This window comes from Aquarana catesbeiana, linkage group LG02 (genome assembly GCF_042186555.1).
Source record: "Aquarana catesbeiana isolate 2022-GZ linkage group LG02, ASM4218655v1, whole genome shotgun sequence".
Classification (NCBI taxonomy): domain Eukaryota; kingdom Metazoa; phylum Chordata; class Amphibia; order Anura; family Ranidae; genus Aquarana; species Aquarana catesbeiana.
The window spans coordinates 261,351,060-261,377,664 of NC_133325.1; positions in this window are offsets into that span (position 1 = coordinate 261,351,060).

The following is a 26,605-nucleotide window of genomic DNA, read 5'->3' on the forward strand; positions in this document are numbered from 1 at the left end:
CAGAGAGTCCCCACTGTCAGAATATGTCTCAGTAAAGGAAATTTATGCATCTACCTCTCTTGTGTGGATGGATGAATCTGTTAGGCTGGGTTCGCACTGCTGTGCCGAGCGGCTCACAGCAGGGGGTCCGGTGTGTCCCTGTTCTCCGCTTCAGGTCTGATTTCGGTCTTAAATTTTGGCTGAATTCCGACCAGAAACCAGGGTTGCCAACCTCCAGCAGCATTTTTTATTGACAAAACATGGGACATTTACTGGCGAAACACATTTTTTACTGACAACCTGAGAAATTACAGAACTCCTATTTTTTTTTACAGATTTTTTTCTTTTTGTGTGCAAATACCATGCTAATTACACAAAAATCGTTCTGATCTCTTACAAGATTTTTTTTGTGCTTATTTTGTGATATTTTCACATGAACTGGCGTAATCAGCTCTTGAAAGCTGTGTACTATTGATCAGATTATCAGACAGACAATTGCTCCAATCCAAATGCCCTTGTTTTCATCCAATGTTCTCATGTGTACTAAGCATTAATGAGCATTTAACCCATGCACAACCAGGGGGGGGGGGGTTTGGTGTGTTCGCCCTGGCCGCTGAATGACCTTGTCCCGGCACTGAGGGCACTGGAAGAAACACTAGAGACAAAAGGGATGTGAAATGATTTCATACAGTAATGTGATCTGTAATTTGCCGCCAGGCCCTGACCCCGTGCTTCGCGAAGCTCGTAGGGAATGGAGCCTGGCACACAGAGGCATTGAACGGAGGACACAGCCCGTGGACACAGCGGGGGGGACATCACAGGATCCTGGGGACAAGGTAAGTAACCTGTATCAGGATCCTGAGATGCAATCCAGAATGTGGCTCAGGGGTTACTGGTAATGGTACTGGAATTTAAACCCCGATTTACACTCAGGAATACCGCCAGGGAGGTTAAAAACGCTCCTCAAATGCCCTATGTGCATTTGATGCGTGTTAAAATCGCACACTAGACTTTTATTTTTATTTTTTTGTCAATGTTGTGAACAAGGCCTAACATGCTGAAAATGTGCTGCAAACATGCCACAAATGATGCAAACGCATCATGTTTTGATATTGTGAACAGATCTGTGCACTGTCCATATTATCAATTGCAGACAGTTTTACTAGGCATTTGAGGAACAATAAAAAAGCACCTTTAACGCCTGCTTTTAAAGCCAGTGTGAACAGGGCCTAAAAATAAAAATATATATATATATATATATATATATATATATATATATATATTCTGAACCCTATAGAAGATAAGATGTAATCTTGGAGTGGATATGACCTAGTGCTTCAGATCACCTTTAACCCCTTGGCACCGATGTAACACAAATATGCCCCACTGCACTGGGTTTTTTGCCATGGGGCCACATATTGGCTTATTTCCCTTTGTGCTGGGATCGTGCCGCACAGCATGCTGTGACACCCAAGATCAGGGTCTCATGAGAGCCCGGGCCCTGTTCTAATGATTGGGAAAATTCGGATTCTGGGTCACCTGATCGCTGTGGTAGCCTCTGATTGGCTACCACAGTGATCAGTCACTGTGAAGCCCACCCTGTGTTTCTCTCTCTGTGAATGGAGAGGAAAGATACATTGTATCTTTGTCTCTCCTTGTAGAGAGAGAAAAAATAAAGAAATTTTAGAAAATAAAAGAAAAAATAATGAAAAATACCTAAATCAAGGTTTGATCTAGGTCAGTGCCAGGGTTAGTGTTTGGGTCAAGTAAGGGTCAATGGTCAAGGTCAAAGGTCTGGATCAAAGTTCAGTGTCAGTATATTTTGAGCATGATTTTTTTTTTCTTTAGTGTCATTGTCAGTTAAAGTGGTTGTAAACCCTTACAGACCACTTTGACCTACAGGTAAGCCTAGATTAAGGCTTACCTGTAGGTCCAAGAAATATCTCTTAAACCTACAAGGTTTAGGAGATATTTGCAAAAAGACAGGCACCGCTGTCTACGGCGCATACGCCATAGACAGCGGCGCACAGGCGCACTGAGCATGCCGCTAACGGCGATATGCTGTTAGTGACAGCTCCCGTGTGCATGCACGGGAGTGACGTCATCGCGGCTCCGGCCAATCACAGCACCGGAGCCACGATACCCATAGCAGAGGGGGCAGCGGTGACATTGCAGGCTCCTGTGTCAGGTAAGTGACACATAATGGGCTACTATGCGATGCATAGTAGCCCATTATGCTTTACCTCTGCAGGAAAACAAAGAGGAATTAAACCCATCAGGGTTTACTTCATCTTTAATGTCTGTTTGTTTTAGGTAGGACAAAATAAAGCAAAATGTGCACTATTGTTTCTGGGCTGTACAATCAACAAATAACATACACATACTGTATGTGGTATCGATGCGATTGTCAGGAGCAGGAAAAAATTATTTGGGTTGTTCTTTGGTGGTAGGTTATGGTACTAACAAGAAATATACAGCTAAACCTAAAAAAAAAAATTTTTTTACTATTTTGGGCCAGTTTTGATAATAAAAAAGAAGATATCCATAACCATTTACCACCAATTGAAAGCCTGATTTGTCCTAAAGAAAAAACAAGGTATATTTTGCCTGGATGTACAAAGTAGTTGTGATGATACTGTACGGTTTTACTAACACATGTCAAAGTTGCAAAATGTGCTTAGGCATTAAGATATGTTTTAGGCCTCATGTACACTGCTGCTGCTAAACGGAAGTTTAAGAGCAGTTGGGCATTTTTTTCAACTGCTCCTGAACTCTCCTCTATGTTATCTTATCTGTCCATGTACACACGGTCATTTATAGTTGTTTCTAGGCAGCTGAGTTTAGAGGCTTTTTTTGGAACGCAAATAAATGGGTTCAGAAGCTGGGTTTAGAGGTATTTCAAGCAAAAAATGCTTCTAAACATGGCTAAATGTGGTAACTCGTGTTTAGCCAGGTTTCGTTTACAGGCATTTTACAATTTTTACTATTTTGAAAAAAATAAAATACATTTTTTTTTTAAAACCACTTCTAAACGCAAACACGGCAAAATGCCGCTAAACGCAGCATGTAAACGTGGCAAAACATATGTTTTTTTAAACGTGGGTTACTATCTCGCAAGTTACATTGTTCAGGAGAGGTTGTAAAAACGTTCTATGTAACATGAAGCCTTAAGCCGCGTACACACGATTGGACTTTCCAATGGGAAATGTTCGATGACAGGCTGTTGGCGGAAAATCCGACCATGTGTATGCTCCATTGGACAATTGTTGTCAGATTTACCGCAGGCAAATCTTGGCTAGCGGGTTTTAAAATTTTCTGCAGACAAATGTGTGTTGTCGGATTTTCCGAGCGTATGTACACAAGTCCATCAGACAAAAGTCCTAAGTAAAAAAAGGAATGCTCAGAAGCAAGGATGAGCCAGAGGAGGTCGGTCTTGTGAACTAGCGCTCGTAATGGAGAACTAACATTCGTGATGTGGCAAAATATGAAATCTTGAAATGCAGCGCACATTCTCTTCTTTAATGGGATAATAATGAAGCTGCTTTGCTGATGATACTGATGGAGTTATTGCAAACGAATTTTCAAAGGCTTTTTTTTTCTAGTGATATCAAGAATAATATTATTATGCTTTTTTTATTTTCTTTTTCTTTTTTTTTTTTTTTTTTTTTGGGCAAGTTACCACAACACCATTATCCTGTAGTTTTTAAGATACAACTATGTTGGTGTCCCTTGTCAATTTTACATTGTATTTTTTTTAAATGTAACTGCCTACTCCCAAACTGTCATTTGAAGTAAAACACATAGCCAAGTATTATTCTCCACAATTTTTTTTTATTGTGCATTAAAAAAAACAAACAAATAAAATTAGACATGCTATCTGCCAATAGAACTTAACCAAAAAGTGCATTATATGCATCCAAAAATATAGAAAATATACCAAATAAAATCATTATTCGCCAAAAAAATAGTGTAAAAGCAATAACTCCAAGGCCAATAATAAAAAACCCGTTATCTCCTCCGATTCCGCAACATGTCTGGTTGACGAACGGCCATTCAGAAACAAACTTAAAAGGGCAAACTGAAAAGCGCAAACTGAAAAGTGCAAAATGAAAAGTGCGAAAAGAAAAGCACGAATCAACACTCACCAAACTTCTACTAACACGAAATTAGCAGAAGGAGCCTAATGGGTGGCGCTAAAGAGCTGAAACACAACGTAGTACGTCACTATGTTTGTATTTGTTGGCCAACAATTGTGTGGCCGTGTGTATGCAAGACAAGTTTGGGCCAACGCCCTTCAGACAAAATTCATGGTTTTGTTGGTGAACAATCTGATCGTATGTACGAGGCTTTACCCTTATGCATGAGAGGGTCAAACATCCTGCACAAATCCTGTAACAGAAAAAAGGGGGTCGATAGTACAATGTCTGACTGTCAAGATATGTCTATTGCTTCAATAAAACTTTAAAGAGCTTTCTGTTTTAAATACAAAGAGGACAGCTGCTTCACTGCAACAGGTCTACACTTTTGCAACCAGAAGTTGTTTTTAAATCAGTAATTACTACTACTAAATTCCACCTGCAGAACACTCTTGAATATTATTATCTTAATTTGTCCATACAAACATAATAATACTTTTAAGCACCATAATATCTAAATATACTGACTAAGCCCAGTAGGGCAACGTAAGTTACAGAAAGCTGGGTTTCAAGAGGAAAGGAGGTGTTGTCTTATGTTACAGTACTAAAATATCGCATAGGTACAATTTACATGATTCCCAATGTTCTAGTAGATTTAGGAGCTCATACAAGTCCACATCCTGTTCTTCTTAAATCACTCACCAGAGTTTGTTAACCCTAAAGAGGTATTAATCCCAAAAGCAAACATTTGCCATATTGCAGTTTACCAATTCCTAGATGAGATGGCTGTATTCGTTTTCTTTTGAGGCTTTCTTTCCTTTTCACCTGTTGATCTGGCCAGTAAGTCTATTGTTTTTCTGCAGAACAAGCTGTTCTCCAGATGTAATAGTTAGGGGTTTGAGACAAACCATTTTAGACTGACAGGGGTGCTTACAATGATCAGTTTTTATTTATTTATGTAAAATATGTCCCAAAAGGAACAAAACTGTTGCTGCAACTTGCTGAAAAACATGTTTGCTGGAGTTTGATTTCAATGTATTAGTGTAGATCTAAATCTGCTAGTACATCTAACACTACCCTCCCCCGAGACTGACAATGCTGTCCAGAGATGTCTCTGTTGCTCCTTTATCCAGAGTGTGGGCACTCTAATACAGGAGGTGTGTTATTGGCCAGATCACTAGGTGGAAACAGGGGGAAAAAGCCCTAAAAGTGAGTGAAGAAATGTCATCAGCACACCAAGTATTCCTCATGTAGCACCCTTGTGTTTAGGAAGGTGTTTGCCAGGTAGTAATTGTCCTGGCTAATTATTAGCAGATCCACTGATTTCCCCCTAATTCTGTAATTGTTGCACTTTTCTCTTCTGTCAATGAGTGGTGTTGTAGCTGGTGACATTAGATAAACAAGGGCATAGCAGGGAAAGATTATGAATGGATGGGGTGTCTCGGCCAATGGGCAAGGGTTTCTTTAAGCCCCTTGGCCTGCTCGGTGAGCTTATTTATTTGGGTGGAGTCAGCTGATTGGGGTTCTGTGACACCTGGACGGCTGTCTGGGTGGACGTGTGTTATGTTGCCCAGGGTTGCTAGGCTGTAAGCCTGAGGCCTATCCCAGGGACACCTGGCTGCTAGGCTGCCTGAGGCCTATCCAGGAGCAGGAAAAGCAGCATAGGGTTGGGACTGCAGGATTGGAGTCCAACCGAGCTGTAGAGGTTTCGCCGGACAGGGAACCAGTTGTGGTCAGAGGTAGAAGGGAAGCTGTCGCCACTAAAGGACCATCCACCTTGTTATTGGAGACTAATGTGAGTAAGCTGAAGCAAGTACCTGAGCAGTCTTCTCACCGGCCGGGGATGGTGAAGAAGTGGGAAAGCATCAACCAGTGCAAAGCCAGGAACCCAGCAGGATAGCAAGGATTACGCTTGAGGAGTATACAGCGGGATAGCTGTGGAAGTGACGACTGGGATCTGGAATTCTAGTGAGAGGAGCTCAGTGAGTGAAGATCTACAGTGGGATACTGTGAGATAAGTAAAGGACTGTTCGGTGTTACCAAGAGTTATGTACAACTACTGTTAGTGACTTTTACAAGATTAGTTGACATAGGAGACAGCAGTCCTATCTATGCAGAAGTGTCATCTGGCTGGAGGCCTTCCACTGTATAGCTGTCTACCTATAGAAGTCTCAGAGTCTGTCAATTACCATTGCATCTACTCAAGGGTGTCCCTAACCCTGTCTCCCCCAGTTCTGTTGAGAGACAATAAATCTCTTGTTCGCATCCAAAATTGACTGGTGCCCATAATTTCTTCTTGCGTCACACCCACCATGCCTGGTAACCCACTCTACAAGGAAGGATGTCAGCTCTCCCTGACTCTGGAGGTCACCATTAGGCCTCTAGGAGTCGGGGCCCTTGCTACACTCAAAAGAGTCCAAAGCTTTATTTTTGTGGTCACATAATAAACATATGGCAATGTTTCAGAGCCATGCAGTGCCCCTTCGTCAGGCAAGTGACTCGCCTGATGAAGGGGCCCTGTGTGGCAGATATGTAACCACGAAAAAAAGTTTTGGATCCTTTTGAGGAATCCTTGGTGTGCTGAGGACATTTCTACACTCTGATTATATACGGTTTCCAGCCTGTGATCATTGCAGCACCGAGCATTACTGAACAGTCATTTTCAGGAACGTGTGCATGGGGAATGTTGCGTTGGAGTACATAATTCACTCATACGCTCAACCAAAAGAAGATAGAAACATTCCAGATAGTGTTATACCATTTAAAATATTTATTAAAATAAAGATAAAACTAGCCCACTCACATTTCGCTGTACTGTATCAGCACTTCATGTATCGCTCATAAAATCACTGTTGTCCATACACAGATCAATACACGATCTTTCTAATATTGATATCTCCCCACTCCTGTTACCTAGGTGAGCACATAGATTAGACCACTACCAGGAGTTTTACAAAACAGTCACTTAGCATGTAGCCAGGTTGAAAAGTGTATACAGTTTATACATTTTTTTTTATGTTTTTTCAAATAAAATTTGTATTGAACTTTTTAATAGTTTTCTGACAAACTATATTTCATTATTGATATAGGCCACTAAAGTCCCACGGGTGGGGGGGGGGGTTAATTTGTTTCTTCCATTTACTTGGGATGTTGGCCTGATTAACATATCGATCTTACCCTCATCTCCTACATCTCTAAGCCCACGTACACACGAGCGGACTTTTCGGCAACAAAAGTCCGAGGGCCATTCCGGCGGACTTTTGTTGGACTTTTGACGGACTTCCAATGGACTTTAGAACGAATGGACTTGTGCACACACGGTCACACAAAAGTCCGACCGTCTAGTACGCAGTGACGTACACCAGGTCCCACAAGACTATAAAATGGAAGTACCCATCGGGCCCCTTCTGCTAATCTCGTGTTTATCTCGTGTTAGTAGAAGTATGAGAGAGGTGAGAGATGATTCGCACTTGTGAGACTTTTTTTCAGATCGTTTAACTGTTGTTCAGCCGACCGTTTTGAAGCCATGTTGCATGTACATACTCGTCATAGAGCTCATGCATTGTATGTGCTTGGTGCTGTCATTCAGTCTTCAGCCCAAGCCCAGTCCATGAACAGGGTGAGGAGGAGTTCATGGACGAAGAATTGGTTGCTCCAGCGTGACCAATTCTGTCACATGCCTTTGCTCCGTGAGATCCGTGAGAATAACCCTGAGGATTTCAGGAATTTTCTCCAGATGATGGACCCAGTTTTTGACCGTTTGTTGGCTTTGCTGACCCCTTATATCAGCAGGCAGGATACCTGCATGAGGCAAGCCATCACTGCGGAGCAGAGGCTAGTCGCCATGTTGCGGTACTCGGCGACGGGGAGAAGCCTGCAAGACCTTAAGTTCTCAACAGGCATCTCCCCCCAGGCTCTGGAGATCATTATCCCAGAGACCTGTTCTGCTATCATCCAGGTCCTGCAGAAGGACTATATTAAGGTAAGAATTTTTATCCTTTAACATCACATTTTATTGTATTTAATGTTTGCTAATGTAATGTATTTCTTTACTCAAACACTAATTACCATGATTGCAATATAGTGTGAATGTCCCCTTTGTCCTCATGCATGCTGTAATATTTTAATGATGTTTTTTGTACTGTATGCATATTAGCATTCACTAACCTACCCAGCATGCTATGCTGGGCCCATATCCACCTAGTGTAGTCACTTTAACAATGTATTTTGTCAGCTCCATTGTGTTGCTTTAACCTAAAATGTCTGCAAATGGTATGTGTGTCCTTAAATTGATTTACAATCCCCTGCCCCCCTAAAATGTCTACAAATGGTCTGTGTGTCCTTAACCACTTGACAACTGGGCACTTAAACCCCCTTCCTAACCAGACTAATTTTCAGCTTTTGGTGCTCTCACATTTTGAATGACAATTACTCAGTCATACAATACTGTACCCATATGAAATTTGTGTCCTTTTTTTCACACAAATAGAGCTTTCTTTTGGTGGTATTTAATCACTGCTGGGTTTTTTTTATTTTTGCGCTATAAAAGAAAAAAGACTGAAAATTCAGTAAAAAAATGAATTTTTCTTTGTTTTTGTTATAAAATTTAGCAGATTCATAATTTTTCTTCTTAATTTTTGGCCAAAATTTATACTGCTACATATCTTTGGTAAAAATAAGTACACATTGGTGTATATTATTTGGTCTTTGTGAAAGTTATAGAGTCCAAAAGCTGTGGTGCCAATCATTGAAAATTGATCACTCCTGAAGTACTGACGGCCTAATTTCTTGAGAGCCTAACATCCCCCAAATGACCCCTTTTTGGAAAGAAGAAATTCCAAGGTATTTAGAAAGATGCATGGTGAGTTTTTTGAAGTTGTCATTTTTCCCACAATTCTTTGCAAAATCAAGATTTTTTTTTCTTTTTTTTTTTCACAAAATTGTCATAATAGCAGGTTATTTCTCACACACAGCATATTCATACCACAAATTACACCCCAGAACACATTCTGCTATTACTCCCGAGTATGGCGATACCACATGTGTGAGACTTTTACACAGCGTGGCCACTTAGAGAGGCCCAACATGCAGGGGAGCACCTTCAGGCGTTCTGGAGCACCCAGGCCAATTCTGACATTTCTCTCCTACATGTAAAAATCATCATTTATTTGCTAGAAAATTACATAGAACCCCAAAAAATGATATATGTTTTTTTAGCAAAGACCCTAGAGAATACAATGGCAGTCGTTGTAACTTTCTATCTTACATGATATTTGCACAGAAATTTTTTGAACGTGGGGAAAAAAAACTGTTTTGTGCTTAAAAAAAAACAGTAAAGTTAGCCCAATGTTTCTGCATAATGTGAAAGATGAAGTTACGCCGAGTAAATAGACACCTAACATGTCACCCTTCAAAATTGTACACGCTCGTGGAATGGCGCCAAACTTCACTACTTAAAAATCCCCATAGGCAATGCTTTAAAATTTTTTACTGGTTACATGTTTTGAGTTATAGAGGAGGTCTAGGGCCAAAATTATTGCTCTCGCTCTAACGTTCACAGTGATACCTCACATGTGTGGTTTGAACACCGTATTCATATATGGGCTGGACATGTGTGTTTGCTTCTGCATGCAAGCACACGGACACGGGAGCTTTAAAAACATTTTTTTTCTTTTTATTGTTCATTTTACTTTATTTATTTTAGTTTGACACTTTTTTCCAAAAAAAAAAAAATTTTGATCACTTTTATTCCTATTACAAGGAATGTAAACATCCCTTGTAATAGGAATATGGCATGACAGGTCTTCTTTACAGTGAGATATGGGGTCAATAAGACGTGGGATCTTACCTCTAGGATGGGAAGCCTGAAATCAAAAAAAAAAAAAAAAAAAGATCCTGGCTTTGATCGTAGTGGTGAGTCGGTAGAAGCACCGGAGGGCGGCGGGAAGGGGGGGGGACGTCCCCTCTTGCCTCCCGTAAGAATGATCAAGCAGCAGAACAGCTGCTATGATCATTCTTATGGTGTAGGGAATTGCCGGCTGAAAAACCTGCTATCTGAATGATGCCTGTAGCTGCAGGCATCATTCATATATTCCCACACAAAGTCAAGGACGTCATATGACGGCCGGCGGGTGGGAAGTGGTTAAAACGCATTTTTTTTAACACAAAGTTGTCCATTTATACAATATTTATAACACATAGCATGTACACATACCAAAAATAACACCCCAAAATAGATTCTCCTACTCCTCCTGAGTACGGTGGTACCACATGTGTGAGTCTTCCACAGCCTGGCCACATACAGAGGCCGAGTACAGCCGAGTATGGCAGAGCATGGCAGAGTATGGCCGAGTATAGCTCAGCATGGCAGGGTATTGCAGGGTATCGCCGAGTATAAGTGGGTATGGCAGAGTATAGCTGGGTATCACCGAGTATTGCAGAGTATGGCTGGGTATGGCAGAATATAGCTGGGTATCACCGAGTATTGCAGAGTATGGCTGGGTATTGCAGGGTATTGCAGAGTAGTGCAGGGTATTGCAGAGTAGTGCAGGGTAGTGCAGGGTATTGCAGAGTATTGCGGAGTATTGCTGGGTATTGCAGAGTAGTGCAGGGTATTGCAGGGTATTGCAGAGTATTACAGGGTATTGCAGAGTATTGCAGTGTGTTGCAGAGTATTGCAGAGTATTGCAGGGTATTGCACGGCATTGCAGAGTAGTGCAGGGTATCGCAGAGTAGTGTAGAGTATTGCAGAGTATTGCGGAGTATTGCAGGGTATTGCACGGTATTGCAGAGTAGTGCAGGGTATTGCAGAGTATTGCAGAGTAGTGCATGGTATTGCAGAGTAGTTCAGAGTATTGCAGGGTATTGCAGAGTAGTGCAGGGTATTGCAGAGTATGGCAGGGTATTGCACGGTATCGCAGAGTATTGCAGGATATTGCATGGTATTGCAGAGTAGTGCAGGGTATTGCATAGTAGTGCAGGGTATTGCAGAGTATTGCAGAGTAATGCAGGGTATTGCAGAGTAGTGCACGGTATTGCTGGGTATTGCAGAGTAGTGCAGGGCATTAGAGTATGGAGGGATGGCTGAGCATGGATGGATGGATGTGACTGCATTTGTCACAGAGCAGCGCTGTGGGCACTACAGATCCAGCTCACAGCACTGCTGCCATCCGCTCTCTCCCCCTCTCCTCTCACCTTGTACACAGAGGGGAGAGAGGAACCAGCATCATGACATGACGGTTGTTTACATGTGATCGCTCCATCATTTGACGGAGCGATCACATGGTAAACGGCCACGATCAGTTATGCAGTCACAGATGTTCTCAGGTGTGCGCGAGAGCGGGATTCTGGGAGGACATCCATGGATGCCCTCCCAGAATAAGCCGACCGTGCTGTAGCTGTCTTTCGGCTATGGCCTGGTTGGCAAGTGGTTAAATTGATTTACAATCACCCCCAAAACCAAAATGTCTGCAAATGGTCTGTGTGTCCTTAAATTGATTTACAATCCCTCCCCCTAAAATGTCTGCAAATGGTCTGCGTGTCCTTAAATTGATTTACAATCCCCTCCCTCCCTAAAATGTCTGTAAATGGTCTGTGTGTCCTTAAATTGATTTATAACTCCCTCCCCCCCTAAAAAGTCTGCAAATGGTCTGTGTGTCCTTAAATTGATTTACAATCCCCTGCCCCCCTAAAATTTGTGTGCCATCAGAGGGGGTGATGAATCTGATAAGTGGGCCTTATATTTTAGTCTTTAAATAATACTTATTACAATTAATGTTATGCTGATGCTGGGCAAGAAAATTTTTTGTGTAATGTGCTTGCAATGTTATGTGCAAAAGTATTTCTTGTTTGACTCGCCAGTTTCCTTCAACGCCACAGGAATGGCAGACTGTGGCATCCCATTTTGCCACCCGTTGGGACTTTCCCAACTGTGGAGGGGCTATAGATGGGAAACACATCCACATTATGCCACCACCCCATTCGGGGTCATACTATTTTAATTATAAGGGGTTCCATAGTATTGTCTTAATGGCGGTGGTGTAGGCACAATATGAATTTCTGTATGTGGATGTGGGGAAGAATGGCCGGATGTCGGATGGAGGAGTTTTTGCCCAGACGGAGTTCTACCAGCGTCTCCAGAGTGGTAGCCTAGGATTGCCACCTGATGCGGATAACGTGGAAGGACTCCCCTTTGTCTTCATTGCAGATGAAGCCTTCAGTCTGGGCGAGCACATGATGAGGCCATTCCCCCAAAGTACCCTCACCCCAGAGAGGAGGGCATTTAACTTCTGGCTGGCCAGAGTGAGAAAAGTTGTGGAGAATGCCTTCGGGATCATGGCCAGCCAGTTCCGCCTGTTTCAGACAGCTATCCACATGGCAGAATACAAACTAAATCACCTTGTCCTAGCATGCTGCATCTTGCACAATTATTTAAACAAACATTCCAGCAATTATATTGCATCACTTGGGCCTGAGGCCGGACTTATACAGAATCCTCTGACGGGCCTGGATACTGGCCGCACTGGCTTGGCCCCCAAAGCGCCCGTCAAGTTCGGGATCAACATGTTGATTATTTTATGGGTAGGGGGGCCATTGCAATGCCAGACAATCTCTAATTTTTTTTAATAAAAAATAATGATCAGATAAAATCTGGAATTGTATTTATTGCTTGCCTTTCTTTTTGGCTGTCTCCTAGGTTATCCTAGTGCACTTGTAGTGCCAAGTGTATCTTCCTTTACTAAATAAGCCCCATTGTCACTGTAAATAACTTCCAAAACTGATATTGAGCATTGAAAGAAGAAGCCACACATCTTGTTTAATAACAGATGTTTTTAATCTGTGCACATTCACATGTGCGTTGGTGAAAATATTATGATTTTCAAATAGATGTAATTTTTTAAAAAAAATTAATTTTTATTCGTATAAAAAATATTTTTTCTTTAGAAAAAAAGTCAAAGCCCAGAATGGGGTCAGCAAAACAGGAAATGAAGAACATGATCGATTTTTTTGTGAAAAAGTTTTCTAGATTCTCCCCAAAACATTGTTCATGTTCTTCATTTCCTGCTGCATATTGTCCAGCCGATTGCGCATTAGGTCAAGGCTAGTGCGCATGGCATCTATATCCCCATTCCAGGCCATGATCTGGCCAATTAATGTTTGGGCGCTGTCTGTGGTAAATAGTTCCCCTTCCACATCACCTAAAATTATAGAAAAAAAATGTATATAGAAATATGCAGGCATACATAGAGTACTATAAGCTGGGGTGTCAGACTTTCACTTGGTGGGGTGCACATGTCGCCCACTTCCTCCACCTCTCCTTTGTACACATCCTCGGGGAGGGGGGGGTAGGGGATGGGGGGCGCTGGCACTTGGACCTGCTTCCACCACTTCTTCCCCTTCCACAACCACATCACCTAAAATTGATGCAAAAAAAAATGTGTTTAGAAATATGCAGGCATACATAGATTAACATAAGCTGGGGTGTCAGACACTCACCTGGTGGGGTGCCCATGTCGCTCACCTCTCCTTCCTCCACATCCTCCATGGGGCTTGGGCTGATTTGCCAAATGGGCTGTTGAGGTTGGGGGGTTCAGGTTGTCTGATTAATCTTTTCTCCCCTATGAGAATGAAACAAAAGGTATACTTAGCACACACATATTTGAGTCCAGGAATAGGAATATGAAACATTGCATTGAAGTGGTGTACAATTGTCTGTTTGGGCAGAGATCCAAGTTGAAGACATAATTAAAATTCCCTAGGAAACAAGCTGGAATACTTACCTTTTTTGGCCACATTTCACAGATTGAGACACCCCAACAAGTATCCACTGGAGCACCTGTGTGGGTTAACTAAAAATGTATTCTGGTGTCCCACACTAGTGCTCCTGTGTCCAGATGTGTAAACAGCTGATGAGTGTCCTCTCCTTACATTCCACTGAATGAAGTTTGCTATTCATTCTAGTTTCAAAAGACATCTAGACAACAATGTCATAAACTTCTTTTAAAATAAGACAAACTACCACCAAAAATGTTGTTGAAACCCTGTATCAACTAAATACATTGTATATAATTATTTATAACGATGTTTACTGCGAACGATGTTTCATACGAATGTTTAAGGAGTAAAACTTGTACAGTAAAGATAACTACATGGAGCAGCATGCAAGGTAATAATCACAATATGAACAAACAAGTACTTACTTTTTTCAGCACTTTCTGGATTTGTCTGTACTCATCCGACTCCCTTAGTTTGAAGTCGGACCATTGTTTCCTCAGCTGATCTTTAGAGCGCCGTACCCCAAAATGATGATGCAAGGTCTTCACCACTTTCGCCATTATTTTTGCCTTTCTTAAATTAGGCTGGGCTATGGTCCATGTCTCCCATCATAATCTTTTTTTTTCAAAATTGCTACCATCTCCACCATCTCTTCAAAGGCCATATTGGGAGGCCTTAAATCTCCTCTTCCCGGATCGGGACATTTCGAGCTCCGGGCTTTCCTCGTTACTGGAGTTAGTACACACCTGCTGTGTCTCCACCATTGTTACTCCTACTGCGAGAGAGGGGGCAGAGAATATTCGTTAAAAAAAGAACGTCAGGGGCGGGCAACGCAGACAGAGTTTCACGCACAGTGTGTATAAAGCCTTCACGCATGTGTCGTACGTAACTTCTGTGCGCGGAGGATAGAGGAACTGAATTTGGGAGCGTCCGAAACGAAGGTAAATTTTAATAACTTTGTATCAGCCTATACTGCTTAAAAATGGAGGCCTATGTTGGGATAAGTGAGATTATGAGAGTTTAGCCTAACATTAGTGTTTTTGTCTTGTGTATTATCTTTGACAGAAAACATGAATACTAAGTTTAAGGACCCTGAATTTCTGACTCAATTTATTGAGAAGTACAGGGAGATGAGGAATCTATGGGAGGTCAAACACCCTGCAGATTATATTAAAACAATAAGGATGTCAACGCTGGAGAAACTTGTCGCATTTGTGCAGACTTTCATCCCAGAAGCAACCTTTAAGTTTATGGAAAATAAAATTGGGATCTTGCAAAATATGTATAGGAGGGAGCATAATAAAATCCAGATTTCCCTGAGATCAGGAGCATCAGCAGATGATGTGTATGTACCCAGGACGTGGTACTATGATAAACTACGTTTTCTTGACGACCAGACTGAAGCCAGGGCATCACTTTCAACCCTTCCCTCCACCCTACCAGAGGCTGATGAGGAGCAAGCTGGACCTTCCATCCTGGAAGAACCGGATGTGACCATCTGGAGCCTGGTATATTATTTTTAGACATATTTAGTGTCCTAATATTAATGATGTTAACTACATGTTTATAATTGATTACCTATTAATTTTAATGAAAAAAATGATGTATACATATCAATTGACAGTAGTGGCCAAAAATGTTTGTCATCAGCTTTAAAAAATACTGGCGTCAGATTGATACTCTTTTATATGTATTAACATTGAATTTGCAAGTCATGAGCTGAAAATTGTGTGTCATTGATGAAACAACAACTCAAACTATGTCCGTTTTTTATACACAGGATGAGATCAGCCAGGAGGAAGGTGTGGAAAGTGTCATCCAGGAGGAGGCCGGGCCCAGTGTCATCCAGGAGGAGGCCGGGCCCAGTGTCATCCAGGAGGAGGCCGGGCCCAGTGTCATCCAGGAGGAGGCCGGGCCCAGTGTCATCCAGGAGGAGGCCGGGCCCAGTGTCATCCAGGAGGAGGCAGGGGTTAGTGTCAGCCAGGAGGTGGCCGGGCCCAGTAGGGGCCTCACACATTCAAAGGTTCCTCCCCTTTGCCTTCATACAAAAAGGCCCAGAAAGAGGATGGTGACAGAGGAGGCATCACTGCGCCTCATGAGAGAAGCAACTAATTTCCTCAAGAGCCCCCCGAAGCTGAAGAGGCCTATGGCTCCTATATAGCCAGCAGGTTGCTGGAAATGGAGAAGGGACAACGCCTCCTGTGTGAAAAACTTTTTTCTGATGTCCTTCACAAGGGGCTGAAGGGAGAGTTAACTGTCAACACACAAATAAACGAGCAAGCCCCTCCTCCTCCTGCCACAAGTCAACCACCAGAGCCCCATCCTAAAAGGAAGACTGCAGGGAAGACTGGAGGGAAGGCTAGAAGGAAGGGAAGAAAGTGATGACCTGGCTTCAGTCTGGTCTGACAGAAGACACAGGCTGGTGTAGTACCACAGCCTGGGGACATATATGTCATCTGCTGCTGCTCTTAATATCTGTGATTCCTGGACCAGATTGTGCTCCCTATTATATCGACTCCTCAAGATCCCAATTTTCTTTTCCATAGATTTGATGTGTGCCCTGGGGCCAAAAGTCTTCACAAATTCCAAAAATGTCTCCAGCGTTGACTTCATCTTTATTTTGTTAAACATAATAAATGGATATTTTATTTTATGAAAATACTTGCCTATGTGTTTTTTTTATTAACATAATTTTTACTATACGCATGAAGCCAAGCAGATATTCTGTAGTCTGTATTATGTTTTTAAACAGTAAAAGACTTCTATTAATGGCCCATTTACAACCTGTAGCTTTGTGTTAACACTTGTGCCGCAAGACATTTTATTGTGTGTGTATCATGCGCAGTGTTACTGCAGTTTATTAATTTTTAATGTTCTATTCATTGTGTATTGTGGTATAGCACAGCATGGGTGTGCGTTATGTAGCTGTGTTGAGGTGCCATGCAAAATTAATTGCAGAACAATGCATCGCAGTTCCTGCATTACTTTTATTTGCTGTAATGGGAATATTTTGCAAATGCAACCCAATCAAATTACATGTGATTCTTCAGCAGTGCGATTTGAGCCATTATTTTGTATACAAATCCGCACAAAAATCACACAGGACCCTTTTTTTGGCACCAGAATTGGATTGCATGGGTGTTCACACCCATGCAATCCATTTCTACAAATTGCATTGCATTCTGCAAACTGATTTCAGGGTGTCATTACCTTAACATACACACCCGCAGTGGTTCGCATGAGCAGAGTGTAATCCGGATGCGGTGCAGACTCTGCACAGAATTTGCTGCAAATTCACAGCGCAAAAGTGTGAACCAGTGCAGTGTGACACTTAAAGAAAGCTAACATCCTCCTCCTGCCCACCAAAAAAAAAAGTAATGGCAATTTAATGACATGATCATGCCAAAACTTTGTCTTCACAAGCTCTTTGGGTGCTGAATTTTTAACCTTCAGTGTGGTGCATGGAATGACAATGAAGAATAAAGCCATTCCAGGTCTTCACCTTAGAAAATGCTGAGTTGATTGCAATTATTCTCTATGTCTCAGGCAGTGGGATGACAGCTCGACAGAGCTTACCCAGAGAGTAAAGGCAGCAACAGACAGCACAGGGGAACTTTGATCTTGATCTTTGGTATGGCATTGTTTAATCATCATAAATGCAGAGGCCAAGGAGGATTTATTATATAATATATTTTGTATAAGGTGCATTTAACTTTTAACAATTGTGTTCACTTTATGAAGATGGTTCCCCAACACTTCTTACAGTTAAGTGCAGTTCACAAACTTAAAACGCACAAATCTCTGCTGTCTATCAGGTTCAATGTTTCTAAGACAGATAACAAGAAAAAATGAAGGTTATGTCTAACTGAAAAATATGTATTTGTTGAAGCAGAGCGAAAGTAGAGTTATGAGGATATTTAATGAGCATCAGATGGCCTGCGCTTATCACCAAAGGTACTAAACCTCTTTCTAACAGTACTGTACCTTCGCCTTGCCATTTTCCAGTATATGTAAATAGATTTTTATGGATGTAATAATGTCAGAGTATCTTAAAAGAGCACTCAGACATTCTGACATGACTTGGCAATACCCCAGATGTAAAAGCTTAAGATATGGACTTTAATTTTGCTTCCTGAAAACTAATGTGCATTTATAGGCTTGGCAATGTCATCTGAGTTTCAATTATTTAACACAAAATAGTAAACATTCCTCTGTGTATTTATAACATATCACAGTCAGAACACTTATCTGCTATATAAACAGCTTCCCATTGGCATTATACATATATATTATTTTCCATGACTCTTCTATTCACAATGCAATAGAGATTCACCAATAAAATCAAATTAACATCCCCATCGGTAGATGCTGGATCAGGCTTAGAAAACAATATATTATTCTAACAAAAAAAAAAAAAAAAAACAATCTGGTTCCAAATGAGAACTCATTTCCATAACAATGCTTATTCAGTCCCGCTGTATTTTTATTTATTTTTTTCTTTGCTATTTTCTTGTGGTTTTCAAAATCCAAAGGAAAATGGTGATGAGGCTATATGGTAAGCCTCAGGTGTGATTATGTGTGGGCAATATAAGAAAATGCAATCTGTTTTCTCCAAAATCTATTCCACCGAGAAGCTGCAATAAAAAAAAAATATGGAAAGATAATGTCTTTCCTGACTGACAGGTACGCGGTTTAATTGCTGCATTGGAATTCCATAGCAAGTATTTATGGCAGTACTGATTTTTTTTTTGTTGTTCTTGTTGCCGTTTGTTTTTAATCGCAAAGAGACAGAGAGCCTGTGTGAGCTGGAAGCAAATCATGCTGTAGGTTAAAGTTTAAAATACATTAAATGCATTCAGAACTAGGTAAACCACTTAAAAGAAATAGGAAAATGAAAATAACCACAACATAGTGGTCAGATTAAGTGATTTATTGCAACTACAAAATCCTCTCTAGATTTGGTCCTTGACATTAGTGCTGGCCCTCATCATCGCTACACATTTTACACATAGTGTATTCTCTGCCTGTGCTTGGGAACTGTTCCATTTTGTTCAGTGAAATTTTCAGATAAAATGTTCTGGCAGAATTCTAAGCAAGGTGAATGCAGAATGCATACAGATCGCATTGTGTAGCCTTGATTTTAAGTAGCAACAAATGCAAAGAAAGACAATGCCCTTGGCCAATGCTATATGTCTATCCAATTAACAATGGCATAGGGAATGATGGGGGTGAGGGGGGGGTGGGGGAGAAGCAAAATAGACTTTCAAAAGCGACTTGCTACAGCCTATATACCAGCCATTTGTCCTCTACAAAACACTGCAAAATACATTTGCTGAATATGAATTTGAAAATCATATATCATGCCATCATAACTCATATAAATTTTAATAACAGGGAGTTTAGCTTCTCTGTATTAATAAACCACTAACGTTGATGCATTATGCATGACAATACCTTTGCTATAAGAAGACTCGGCTGTAATTTAAATTAAAATGTTTGAATTTTCACGAACAAAAAAGCTGGCTAGAGCGTACAATTTCAGGCAATATGTTATTTATCAGTGATCCAAGTTAAATCATGGCAAATATTGTTTTTACTTCAAGGCAGTTCCTACCTTTTATATCTTTGTTGGGCAAGAACAGATGTAGTCAAGCTATATTACCAGTAAATCCCTGGGGTTATTTAATAATAATGAATAACAGTGAGTTGGAAGTTTTCTTTTAGATTCATTGCCAATTGGTAATGTTAACTTAGAATGCTTGAAGATGCTTTGATGTTTCATACATAAAACAACAAGGAGGAACTCTGCACCGGAATTTCAGTTCTTTTTAAACACATATTATTGGTATCCAGAGTTCAGTTCCTTTCTCTTAAATTAAAGGCAAATAAATTCTCATTACATATGCACATGTAGGACAAAGGGTATAAAAATTATAACTAACATTAACCACTTGCTTACTGGGCACCTAAACCCCTCTCCTGCCCAGACAAATTTTCAGCTTTCAGCGCTGTCACTCTTTGAATGACAATTGCGCGGTCATGCTACACTGTACCCAAATTAAATTTTCATAATTATTTTCACACAAACATAGCTTTCTTTTGGTGGTATTTAATCACCACTGGGGTTCTTATTTTTTGTTTTTTATTTTTTGAAAAAAAAAAAATCATGTTTCATAGTTTGTTATAAAATTTTGCAAATAAGTAATTTTTCTCCTTCATTGATATGCGCTGATGAGGTGGCACTCATGGGCGCTGATGAGGTGGCACTCATGGGCACTGATAGGCACAGATAAGGTGGCACTGATAGGCACAGAAAAGGTGGCACTGATGGGGACAGATAAGGCAATACTGATGGGCACAGATAAGGCGGCACTGTTGGCCACTGATAAGAAGGCACTGATGGGCCCTGATGGGTGGCACTGAAGGGAACTGATACTGTAGGTGTTACCGATAGGTACCACTGATAGATGGCACTGATGGGCACACGTTTCACACTCTCAACAGTGCTTAGTCATAGCTATACAACCACAAAACTTTGCTACAAATATATACTAGTGCATATTAAACATGTGATAAATTGTGTAATTAATTGAAGCTAATCAATTATTTAAATGATATTTGGTTAATAACATGTGTGGTTGAGTATATTTTCATACAGCTTTTGCTGGATGTATATTCCTCTCTTTTCCCTTTTTTTAAAACATCTATCTCAACTTCTTGTGTCCCACTCAGTTTGTTCTATATTTACATTGATCTATATATACATTCAATACAGAGATTATTCTCATTTATAGAATGGCTTTTTCTGATATACAGATTCCATCCAGTCTTCGTGTGGTTCTTCCTTCCTCCTTACTTCCAATCTTGAGGTTTCTACTATATTTTGCATACCCATTCATTCTTTTTGCCCATCCCATATGAATGATTACATTATTATCAAAACATTTAAACCATTGAATTTATTTCATATCGGATTTTATAACTCCTTGCGGCTACTAAATGAATGGGTATTGATGCACATAATGAATTTTGTGCATGTATTTGATGTATACATTTCAATTTAGGTTTTTATATCACATATGTATTATTTACTATTTTTTTCATATGCGTATACAAATAATTTTTATTTCTCATATTTATACCTATATACATATAGGTAGCATTCTAGGTATTTAGTGTTTAATTGTACACTAATTATATAGATACAGACACATATTTTTTTCTTTCTACACGAATGCACTTTATATATGTATATGTCTTTAATGATGTGTTTATTGAATGTATATGAATGAGTAACACTATACAATAATAATCACATTTTTTTTTATAGCACTATACATGCACATTCATCCAGCACTTATAGTCATATAAAATGAACTATTTCGAGGCGCATGCACGGCTTTCCAAGATGGCGGACGCGTGACTCTTGAGCTCTGCTCTCATCCTGAGGTCCGCGGCTCCTGGCGAGTAACACTAGCCACCGATCGACTCAGGGGTAAGCTTTAACATCTCCTCAGGCCCCCCTGGCACTACATGGGCAAAATTGGAGATCAGAGGACATTTTATCGTCCCCCACAGCCCTACCGCCAACATGGATCGCTTCCTAACTAGGCCTCAATCCCCGGTCTCAATTTCACAAGGGGATCCGGAGGACTACATCAGTACATTGATGGCGGAGGCTCCCTCCCAGCAGGCCTTCCCCCCTCACACATCTTCCACCACTCAGCTAACGCTGACTCCTGAGCTGATGGATCTCAAGCTCCAGGCCTTGGCCCAACAAGTAACCAGGGACATTGCCCAGGAGATGGGAAAGATCTCCAGAGAGCTTAGGGGGGAAATTGATGCCCTTGGAGAGCGCACAGCAACACTGGAAACAAGGTTTGATGAAACTCTGCAGTATATACAGGCCCTTGAAGAGGAGAATGCCCTTCTTAAAAACTCTGTATCTCAGTTACAATTACAGCAAGAGGACCTTGAGAACAGAGAAAGGTGCCAAAACCTTAGAATATGTGGAGTCCCCCTGAAAAGGTTGCTGACAACAACATACGAAGCTACCTTCTCGGCCTTTTCAATGCCCTGGCTCCTGAAATAGTGGACATTGACTGGCTCATGGACCGTGCTCATAAGTCCTTGGCCCCTAAACCGCCTGCAGGGGCCAGGCCCTGTGATATAGTGGTATGTTTCCACTTTTATGAGAGCAAAGAGGCCCTGACAAGAGCCACTCGTAACAGACCCAGCAATGAATACAAGGGAGACAAGCTCCAACTGTTCAGTGACCTGTCTCCCATCACCTTGGCCAAACGTCACTCTCTACAGCCCATCACCACTCATCTCCAACAGCATAAAGTTCCTTATTAGTGGGGCTTCCCTTTCTGCCTGAATGTCACCATGGAAGGGGTCCAGCACACCCTACATGACCTCATGGAAGGAGACGCTTTTCTTAAACGCCTTGGCTTGCTCCCGCTTCCTGCAGAGACCGACCAGACCGCTCCTGCTACTCCATGGCACCTTGTGGCTCAAGCCAGGATTTGGACTCCAGTGAGAGGAAGAGGTTCGAGGGGCTACTCCACTCCTCAACACTCTCAACTTTCTAGACCACCCACTTGATCTACTGCAGGAGTCCCCACTGGATTTTCTTTTGTTTCCTCTCCTGTGGGATCACGATTCTTTAGTCGATCTGGCGGGAGTTCAGGATCCCCGGTGCGGATGTGATTCTGGTTCAGGAGACTCACTTCCGTGCTGGAGGCTCCCTGAAATTTGCCTCTAAATACTTCCCGCTGTCCTTTTTGGCATCTGACCCATCTGCAAAGGCGGGAGTAGCAGTTTTGGTAAGACGCTCATGCCCTCTCCAGATCGAGTCAACTCATTTGGACCCCCAGGGTCGTTATATAGTTCTACAGGGCACTTATCTGTCTAACCCTATAACGATTATGAATATATACACACCCAATTCTGGTCAGGTTAAATTTCTAACTGATGATGTTAACCGCCTACAAAAATTCTCCCAACCCTTTACAATAATAGGTGGCAAATTCAATGCTGTTCTCTCTCCCATCCGAGACAGGAAATCTCTGTTTCTGGCCCCCCCATTCTCCGCAACACACTCCCTGGCCACCTCCTTTAGACAACTGATCCAAACACATCACATGTGTGATACATGGCAGATCAAACATCCCACTGGTAGACAATATTCATTCTACCCCCCCCCCCCCCATAAAATGTTCTCTAGATTAGACTACTTCCTGATTTCTGCCCCCCTCCTATCGCATATGGTCTCGTCCAAATTGGGACCCATTACCTGGTCGGATCATGCTCCCTTAACTCTAGATCTTAGCCTTTCTGGTGTGTTTCCTAGGAAATGTCATTTGGAGACTCAATGAATCCCTACTAAGATCCCAAAACAAGAGACACACTTTCCAAAGCTTTATCTGAATATTTTCATCTAAACACAGGTTCCGTGTCCAGCCCGTCCACCCTTTGGGAGGCCCATAAGGCATTTTTCTGAGGACAGTGTATTGCTGACCAATAGCACTCCTGAATTCAGACTATAAACTATTCACAAAAATCTTGGCCAACCGCCTTTCGCAATTTTTGACTAAACTAATCGACCGAGACCAAGTGGGTTTTGTCCCCACCAGACATGCAGGAGATAACACCCGACGAACCATTGAGCTTATTGATATGTTGAACAGAGTCAGCTGTCCCGCCCTGATATTAAGCCTTGATGCCCAAAAGGCATTTGATAGATTAAGCTGGCCCTATATGTTTGCAACTCTCACTAGATTTGGCATTTGAGATCCCTTTCTTCAAGCCCTGCAATCTCTTTATTCCAATCCCACATCTCAGGTCCAACTGGCTTCCTTCACTTCCCGTTCGTTCCCCACGTCCAACGGAACTAGACAAGGCTGTCCCCTATCCCCCCTTATCTTCATCTTATGCCTGGAGCCTTTGGTGGAGGCTATCAGATCCCATCCTGACATAAAAGAGGGGTTCTCATGCGCCAAAGGGAATACAAACTATCCCTATTTGCTGATGTACTCCTAACTTTAACAAACCCTCATACCTCCCTACCATCCCTCCAGGCCTTGCTACCCCAATTTGGCTCCCTTTCTGGGTACAAGGTTAATACATCAAAAACTGAAGCCTTACCTCTTCACATACCCCCTGATGACCTCCTAATGCTTAAAAAATCATTCCCATATCATTGGTGCACAACGTCTCAAAAATCTAGGGGTTCAACTTATGTCTACATACTCCTCCTTTTATTCGACCAACTATCTCCCCCTGTTTAGGAATATAAATGCCATGCTGACTCGCTGGAATCTTCTCCCGATCTCCTGGATAGGTAGAATTAACGTGCTAAAGATGTCCATTATGCCAAAATTGCTATATTTCTTTGAAACACTCCCGGTTTCCATCCCAATGGCACAGTTGAAAATACTTAAAAGGTGGTTTCTTAACTTTATATGGAGAGGAGGTGCCCATAGAGTGGCCAGCTCGGTGGTCTTCTCCCCTAGAAGTCAGGGAGGTACGGGGCCCCGGATGTTTATAAATATTACTTAGCCTCCCACCTCCATACAGTAGTGGCCTGGTCCAGTCTGAGACCCCCAAGCCGATGGGCGGAGATTGAGATGGGATCTCTTTTTCTGACCCACCCATGCTCCCTAGTTTGGTCCCCTGAGTTAAATTCAGACCTCAGGCTGCAGAGTCTCTGCCTAGGTCCCATGCTATTCTCACTCAAGATATGGCGTTCTTGCCTCTCCAAATTCTCTCTCTCCTCCATATGCCCCCCCTTTCCAATGTACTTTTTAACCCCTTAATCCCTGATAGCCTCGCACATCCCTGAATGTTCCCCTGGGCTAGGGAAGGTATGTTTCAACTCTGACACTTGGTTAACCCAGTCACTCACAAACTCCGACCCTTCAAAGAACTTCAATCCAATATCCAAATCCCAAACCATCTGCTGTATTCATACCTCCAAATCACACATCTTTCAAAACTCTCCCCCGCACTCATTCTCGCCAAGCCAACGTCCTTCGAACTTTTATGCTCTCAGGTTCCATACTAAACGCGACTCATTTATAGTATATACCACATTCTCCAGGAGAATGCCCCTCTCTCAAAGGCCCCCCACTCCTACATGAACAAATGGGCGCAACACACCCAACAACAAATTTCTGACATACAGTCGGCTAAAATCTGGTCTTCAACCTCTAAGTTATCTCGATGTGTGGCACAGAAGGAGACAGCGTATAAAGTCTTATATTTTTGGTATAGGACTCCAGAGGTTTTACACCGTTATGATCCCTCTCTTTCTCCTCTATGTTGGAGATGTGGGAAGGCTAGGGGGAATCAGTATCATGTCTTTTGGCAATGCGAACTGATTGTTTCTTTTTGATCCATGGTACTAACAGTCCAACAGCAAATATCTGATTTCCATTTCACTATGGACCCAGTTCACTTCCTTTTAGGCCTCCCATTCCCAGGCCTGGGGAAGGCCCCGAACAAACTCACCTCCATCTTACTAGCAGCAAAAAGCCATACCTGCCTGCTGGCTGTCCACACATCCCCCAACCCAGGAACAGCTATTGCAAGGTATTAAAGACATACACAAAATGGAACACCTGACGGCTATGGTGGAGGACACAACAGATAGGTTTGATAAAATATGGGCCCCTTGGGATAGCTCGCCCTTTAACCTACCTTTCTAGTTACTTGAGGCCCCAGGTGGCCCAGATTTCGTGCAGCTCCAAGTTCCCCCACACAGTCCTGATCTCGTATGATATCTAGCTCCCACCCTATCTAGTCCTTGCTCTAAATCTTTGCTTTGTGTTCCCTTATGATATATTTGATACTGACTTATTTTATGTTTTATGATTTTCTCTTGATTATTTGTCTTAATTTTTGATTTCTTTGTTTATACTTACTTCTACCTCTGCTTGTACAATCTTCATGATATAGCGTATTTACGCTGTTGCATATGTGCTTGTATTCTTTGGAAAATTTTTCAATAAAAATATAATTAAAAAAAAAAAATGAACTATTTCATTTTTCAGGTTCACTTTAAGTTAATTCACCTGGATACACATATGTGCCCTTATACTCAACCACACATGTTTGTTATTAACCAAATTTTATTTAAATAATTGATTCGCTTCAATTAATTACACAATTGATCAAATGTTTAATATGCACTAGTACTGTATATATTTGTAGCAAAGTTTTGTGGGTGTATAGCTATGACTAAGCACTGTTGAGAGTGTGAAACGCGTTAGTTCCTTTATCCTGTACCCTGCTGTGGTTTGTACTTATGTTATTTTGCGCAATAAAGGTGTTTTTATTGGCGTGCCGCTGTCCAAACCTTCCCTCTTCTAATCACTTTGCTCAAGGTTTTAGGATATTAGCTATTAGGTAAAAGCAATCAAGTGATGTTAAATGTAACCACCACACATTATCCACTGTAGTACACATGCAGTAAACCTGCCATATACCCTCTAAGAAACTGACCACACTTTACCGAGACCTACATTTTATGCAGGACTATTCAACACAAACCTTTTGTCCTAGTGGTGCCCTCTAGAGTCTGTAGACTGTAGTAAAGTCTACATACTCCTCATAACCCCTTAACAGCATCCAGAAAGTATAGACAGCCTAGTGTTGCAAAGAGTATATTTCTGACTGTTTTTCTATACAAGTAGTCTCCAGGTTACAAACAA